Below are 7,703 nucleotides of genomic sequence, written 5' to 3' on the forward strand. Positions count from 1 at the left end.
CCTTCACAAGTTTGAATCGAAGAAGAGAATCCCCAAAGTCTAAAGCAGTTCACTGATTATCTATATTCTCTTGTCACCTTAGGCAAATCCTTGTATTACCCAAAGCCTAAGTTTTCGATTAATTACTTGAGAGTCTGTTCTCAGTAATCTTAGTTGGAAGATTTCGAACCCCTTTTCAACCGAGTGAAAAGAGTGTTTGAGTAGAGAGGAGTTCAGACCAGGGTTCTGACTCCAAAGATCGTAGCCAAGCACTGGAAAAGGCACTTGCGTGTCTTAGCGTGCTAAGAGCGAGCGAGAAATTCAACCCAGTGTGTTGGTACTGAAAATCTGATTTTCAGTTGTAAGGTTTGTTGTGCACCCGTAAGCATTAGCTCAGAGTGTTTGTCAGACTAATCATCTGGTCGTGGATGTAGGAAATTGTTTTCCGAACCACGTAAAAATCCTTGTGCTCTTTATCTTATTTCTGTTATTTCTTATCTGCGTTAAACTTATTTTTCAACTAAACTGGATTAACTGAAAAGTGTAACTAAGGATTTCGTTAAGTGACAAACTTTTTTAAGGCTATTGGCGCTAAGTTTAAATTTTCGCTGCTGAGTTATTAATCTAACTGACCAATCAACTGATAGTCAGTAAGATCAATAACTTTACTCTGTTTTACAAACTCTAGACTGAAGCCTTACGTGGATATCAGTTAAAGCTCTGTGCTTGACTGAAATCAAAATTACTAAAGTTAATTCAGTATCAGTCTACAACCATTTTCCAACTGAAATTTGGTTTGTTTGTCTACGCTGCGAAAAATTGCGTACAGGTGTATTCCCCTTCCCCCCCTCCCAACACCTGTTCAGTCAACCCTCCAGGACCCAACACATTCGATGAGACACGTCAAGATTCTAATGGCTGAAAAATGGATACGAGACATTTTTTATACAAAGCTTGTGATTTGTGATATAAATATATACTATTTCTTATATTTCAATTTTTTTTTATAAAACGATATAACTCAGAATTTAAAGTGATATTTACCTTATTTTAAAACAGATTTAATCTATTTCGTTATTTTGTTTGTCACACTTGTAAAAGTCCATTTTAGGTTAGACTTGGCTAATTTAATATTGACATAATTATTAGTGTTAATAGGTAAAAATGCACCTTAAGTTATATGTTAAAATGCTCTATTTTTATGAATTTGAACAATTTATGCTCAATTTTAAGTGAAGAACCTATTTTACCCTTTGATACTTAAGGCTTTGCTTGATTTTTTTGTGAAAAAATCTTACACATTTAGCCTATTTTCACTCTAATTATTAGTTACCTAGTGAAATCTGTCATGTGAGTTCTAATTAAAAAGTAAACCTTAAGAAAATATTGCAAGATCAATTAACATATTGGGTCCACTTGGGAAAGGATTAAAAGAACTGGATTATGTTATTATTAATTAAATTTTAAATTTTGCTAAAATAATTATTTGTTAATTGGATTATGTATTTTTTAAAATATTTTCTTGCATGCATTTTATTTAATTGACACGCTATATTGAATCACAAAACAAATTAGCATAGCACTAATAATTCTCCTCCTCCAACTAGTTGGTCGGAGGTTTGAGCCACTTAGAGAGATTGAGTTATTTTGTATTTCTTGTAATAATAGTTTTTACAATAATGATATATTAATTAAAAAATTAACCCAACATGAAATATTAATTAGTGCAATTTAAGCATCAAATAGATAAATAGAGGTTGGTCACATTGACCTTTTGGGCAACTATTATGAGCCAAATGACTACGTATAACATACTTTTAATATCTAAGTCTATGCTATATACTAATTAATGTATGTTATTGATTTAGCGGACTAACGTATGTTATTCTACCACGTATCAAATAAAATAACTATAAACACTAGTCGTTATAAAGTAAACCACGTCGTGGAGCTGCAAAAGCCATTTATTGCAGCTCGAAAGTAGAGAAAGATTCAAAAAAGTTGAACGTACAAGAATTCCAGGAACTAATAATCTGCATATTCTCTTTTTAAATGAAAATAAAAAATCGGAGAGAGTGAGAGATTGATAAACATAAAAATAATTGGGATCCTAACTTTTTGCATCATGTAAGACGATATTTTCAAATTATATATTTTGTCGAGGTATACAAACTTATATTGGATGTTTAAATTGATTACACTAAATGCCACTGATAAATTAAAACTAGCGGGTCCACTAAGATGCTTATTACTCACTCTGTCTCTTCGTAAGATATAAACTGAGCTATGGAGAAGCTACAGAGAATGAGAAAATGTAATTCCATATATCAGAATGAATGAAAAATGAATTACATTTGAGGTATATATACAACGTTCTAATTATACAACTTATCTATCTATCTATCTATCTATCTATCTAACTTCTCTTAACATCTTAATTGACTGCTAATATAATTTGTTAAGAGCAGCTTAAATAAGCTAATACACCCCCAACAATCAAAGTTGGTTCCACCTCGGCAAGATTTAAATGACTTATGAGCATCTGAAATCTTGACTCTGATAGGCTTGGTGAATATATCAGCTACTTGATCGGTAGAAGGTACAAATCCAACATCAATAGTACCATCTAAAACTTTATCCCTAACATAATAAACATCAACTTCAATATGTTTGGTCCGAGCATGAAACACAGAATTACCAGCTATAGCAATGACACTTTGATTATCACTCCAGAGTTTGTGAGGAGGAGCCCCAATTCAGCACATAAACCTTGAAGCCAAACTATATTTGTGGTGGCATTAGCTAAGCTCCTGTACTCGGATTCAACACTACTTCTATACACAACTCTTGATTTTTGGCTGACCATGTTATGAGATTTTTGCCAAAGAAAATACAATGACCACTCGTGCTTCTTCTATCATCAACACAGTTGGCAAAGTAAGCATCCGCAAAACATTCTAACTGAGAAGAAGTAGCAGGATGAAAAAAGAGCTTAAATGAAGCAGTGCCTTTCAAATACCCCAAAAGTCTTTTGCAGGCGGTCCAATGATGATCAGTTGGAGCAGTGAGAAACTGACTAAGTTTGTTGACTATGAAGGCAATGTCTTGCCTTGTGAGTGTAAGATACCGCAGAGCACCAATTGTGCTTCTATACAAAGTTGGCTCTGCTAATGTCTTTTGATAACTTTGTAGCTGTAGTCATTGGTGTGCGACACGATTTGCAGTTCACCATGTTAGTCTTGATTAACAAGTCATGAATATATTTATGCTGGCATAAGGAGTAACTGCCTGCAACTTTATAAACCTCAACTCCAAGAATATAATGAATACTTCCAAAGTTCTTCACAGAGAATTTGGCATGGAGTGTATCAATAATATGAGCTACTTCATTAGCATCATCCCCGATGACCAAGATGTCATCTACATACCCTAAGATCAGAGTGAATGAGGAGTTAGTTCTTTTAAATAATAGAGAGAAATCAGATGATGGCCTCTTGAATCCAATAAAACAAATCTCACTACGAAGAGTGTCATACCGAGCTCGTGGTACATGTTTTAAACCATAAAGAGCCTTAGTCAATTTACAAACATTATTTGGATATTGAGAGTCTTCAAAACCTACGGGCTAAGCCATATAAAATTGTCAGTTAATTCTCCATTCATGAATGCATTATTTACATCAATTTTCTAGATGGTACATCATTTTGTGGCTGATAGAGAGAACATAAGTCTGATAGTGGAAGGCTTAATAACAGGGCTGGAAGTTTCAAGAAAATTCACACATGCTAATTGCTCAAACCCCCGAGCAACTAACCTGGATTTGAGCTTGTCCAGAGTATCATCGACATTTAGTTTCACACGAAAATACCCATTTATTGCTGATAAATTTCTGATCAGGACTAGGGGAACAAGCAACCACGTACCTTTTCCTAGAATAGCATTGAATTATGTACTCATGGCCTCAAACCAACCCAGATGCTGAAGAGCTTCTTCTAGTGATAATGGTAAGTCAGGAATGAGATTTTAAGTGATGGTGAAGACAGAGGGATGTGTAATCTCAACATAGTAAACTTTTGTTTTTGAGATGCCATGTTTAGACTTGGTAGCCATAGGGTGAGTGTTCATAGGTCTGGAAGGGCAAGGGGGAGGAGATGAAGCTGGTTCAGGAGTTGGAGAAGTATGTGGAGTAGAGGCAACCTGAGGAGAAGCTGAATTAGCATGAGAGGTAAGTGATATAGATATTGAGGGAGAATGAGAGTTGGTGGTGTGGGTACTAACTGAGCAAAAGAATGAGGTAATGTAGAGGATGAAGGAGTAACTTGAGGAGATAGTACTAGATGAGTGATGGGAAGAGAGGAAAGAGAGAAAATAGGAACATTAGGGAGAGAGTTAGTGGTAGTTGTTGTATCAGGGAATAGAGTGGAGTAAGAAAATTCTTGCTCATTAAATTTTACAGAATCTGCTATATAGATTCTACCAGTAGAACTAAGGCATTTGTGATGAAGGTTATACCCAAGAAAAACACATTTTGCAGATTTGAATTGGATGTTGTGATCATTATAGGAAGTAAGATAAGGAAAACAAGTGCATCCAAACACTTTGAGGTGAGAATAGGTGGGAAGTTTGTTGAATAGAACTTGATATACAGATTTATGTTGAGATTTTAGGCAGGAAGTCTATTGATAAGGTATGATGCCGCTTCAAACGCAACCCTCCAACATTGTAATGGAAGAGATGCCTGAGCAAGAAGAGTGAGTCCAACACCAATAATGTGTTGGTGTTTTCGTTCCGCCTTGCCATTTTGAGCATGAATATAAGGGCATGGGTGTTGAAAGTATACCTTGTAACTTGAAAAAAAGAACTGGACTCCTATACTCCCCACCCAAGTCAGATTGGAAAGTTTTAACCTGACAAGAAAACTGAGTTTGGACCATTTTGCAGAATTGTTGAACTATTTGAGCAGTGTTTGATTTGAGTGTGATGGGATAAATCCATGTAAACCGGCTATAGTCATCCACAAAATGTATGTAATATTTGTAACCTTGAGTGGATGTAGTATGAACAGGTCCCCAAAGGTCAGAGTGGATGAGTTGGAAAGGTTTGGTTGTTTTTAGAGACTGTGATATATGAGGAATTTGATGAAGTTTCCCTAGACTGCAGGCATCACAGAATTGAATAAAATGACCTTTTGTAGAGATATTTAAGTGTTTGAGTACATGAGATAGCACATCAACATTTAGATGGCGTAATTTCTAATGCCAAACATTCATTTTAGATGGAGCTTTTGAGAAACTACAAGAATATTAGGAAATACATGAGCTGGAAGAAACATTATTTGAGGAATCAGAATTACATATAACGATTGTACTACAAGTAGAAACAGAATTATTCTTATGTTGAGTAGAGACAAGAAAGCAAGCACCATGTTGAGAAGCAGAATCTGAGTTGTTAGAAATGGAACTTGAGTTGGTGACACAGAATTTTGAAAGATCAAGCTTGTAAAGTCCCTTGTGGAGACGACCCTTCAGTAGAAGTTCATTGGTATTCTTATCCTTCACAAGAGAGAACAATTATCATGAAATTCGAAGATAACATTGTTATCCTTTGTGAATGGAGATATGCTTATGAGATTTTTAGTTATTTGAGAGACAAACAGTATATGGTTGAGCAAGAGATGAGGATGAGGGGGAATGAATGGATTGAAAGCCTATGGAGTTCATAGAGACTATCTTACCATTACCAAAGTTAAAGCTTCAGATTCAAAGTAGGGTGTAGACACTTGAAGATTGTTGGAGACTGTTGGTGATATGGTTTGTTGCTCCACTAGTTAACATACCAAACACCATCTTCTTCATCATATGCATACTCATGAGTGCTCTGCAAATCAGTAAGATATGCTTGGGGATTAGCATTCTGTGACTCAACACCTGTAAAATTAACATCAAATCTTTTAAAACACTTAGGGAGCCACATGGCCAGGCCGTTGGCAAAGTTGGCAGATAATTAAAGATTTAGCAGCTGGCTTAAATGAACCAGATCTTCCAATTGTTCCACCGCAGCCACGAAAAACTCGACCACCTCTTTGAATGAAGTAAGCCATAGGATCAAATATAATGTATGTTGTTTGCTGCAGACGAATCTCATGAGATTGCAAAACATATTGCATCTCTTGCAGATTTGGTGGATCGTATCGATGAAGAAGATTGACCACCACATATTCATATTCCTGTGCCAAAACCAGCAATGATGAACTCTCCTAGGTCCTCATCTGTGATAACACGACCAATTGCACTTAGTTGATCAACATATCCACGCATCTTTAGAAAATTTTCATCAACCGTGAGATTACCTTTTTTTGGATACCATGTTAAGATATAAACTGAGCTATGGAAAAGCTACAGAGAATGAGAAAATGTAATTTCATATATCATAATGAATAAAAAATGAATTACATTTTAGGTATATATACAACGTTCTAACTACATAACTGTAGATACAACTTATGTATCTATCTAACTAACTTCTCTTAACAACTTAACTGACTGCTAACAGAATTTGTTAAGAGCAGCTTGAATAAGCTAATACCACCTTGATAGTCCCTTATTTTTTTTGAGATGTCCCAATATATAGTCCACTTTCTAAATTAAATTAACATTAAGTATTTTTTTTTACTAAAATAGCCTTATTTAAATATAGTCAAACGTAGAATAAATAAGGATAAAATTGAATAATTACATATAATTTGTATTTTTCAAGCAATATTAATTGTATTTTCTTAATATGTGGGAAAAAAATAAAATGGACTGTGAAGGTGGGACATAGGGAGTATAATTTCTAGAAAATGAATTGTTGGAAAATTATTAAATCATAGTTCAATTTTGTGTCAATATTATCATTTTTAAGACTAAAGTTTGCTCGTTATTACGATATAGACCTTACTTTCAATATGACATAATAATACTTAATACACAACACTCAAATGTATGTATCAGACGGGTCTGATTCGCGGGTCAACCTGCTACTACCTGACCAAATACCCTGACCCGTCTTTCCCTATCCTAAATCCTAATTCAGCAGCAACAGTTTCATCTTCTCTCTCTCTCTCTCTCTCTCTCGCGCTATTTTCCGCTAGGACAACTGATCACTAATTTCTTAGCAACAAATTACCGCAACTAACACGGTGCAATTGTAGCACAAAATAAGTAACCGAGTATCGTATCCACAGGGACTGACACAACGAAACTACTTTAGCTATATCCTAAACAAACTTAAGTAGTAGACAGGCAACAGAACGTAGAGATTGATTTACTTAAACTGAAACGCAAATAAGAATAATTAAAATCACGTAGAAAAATCAAATATGAAAGACAACTGATCCTAGGGTAGTAAATTCATTAACTAAATCTACGTAATTAATCTATTAATCCTATGTACCAATTTAATCCAGTTATGATGAGAGATCACTTAATTAACCAATTACTCTCGCTAGAGCAGCAATGATCGTAGATTAATAAATTCTCTATCTCCGCTAGGTCTCAAGAAAATCTACTAACTCCCAATAGCTCCTAAGAATAGCTCCCTATGATCCACCTATCTCCACTAGGTCTCAAGGTTAAAATCATATCATACATTCCTGAATCCGCTAAACAGTTATCTCCGCTAGGTCTCAAACCGAATAGCTAAACATGCAAACTATTGATCAGATAATTCACAAGAAATTAAGC

The 7,703-nt window shown here is 34.9% G+C and overlaps 1 long non-coding RNA gene across 1 annotated transcript; it reads right to left on the reverse strand.

Moving 5' to 3' along the window:
- Positions 1-5,150: 5,150 nt before the first annotated feature.
- LOC131013628 (uncharacterized) lies at positions 5,151-6,406 on the reverse strand. Its single transcript, XR_009097755.1, has 3 exons — positions 6,329-6,406; positions 5,714-6,247; positions 5,151-5,531 (listed from the first exon to the last, which is right to left on the reverse strand). It is a non-coding gene; the product is annotated as an uncharacterized LOC131013628 (long non-coding RNA).
- Positions 6,407-7,703: the final 1,297 nt, after the last annotated feature.

Source organism: Salvia miltiorrhiza, chromosome 2 (assembly GCF_028751815.1).
Source record: "Salvia miltiorrhiza cultivar Shanhuang (shh) chromosome 2, IMPLAD_Smil_shh, whole genome shotgun sequence".
Taxonomy (NCBI): domain Eukaryota; kingdom Viridiplantae; phylum Streptophyta; class Magnoliopsida; order Lamiales; family Lamiaceae; genus Salvia; species Salvia miltiorrhiza.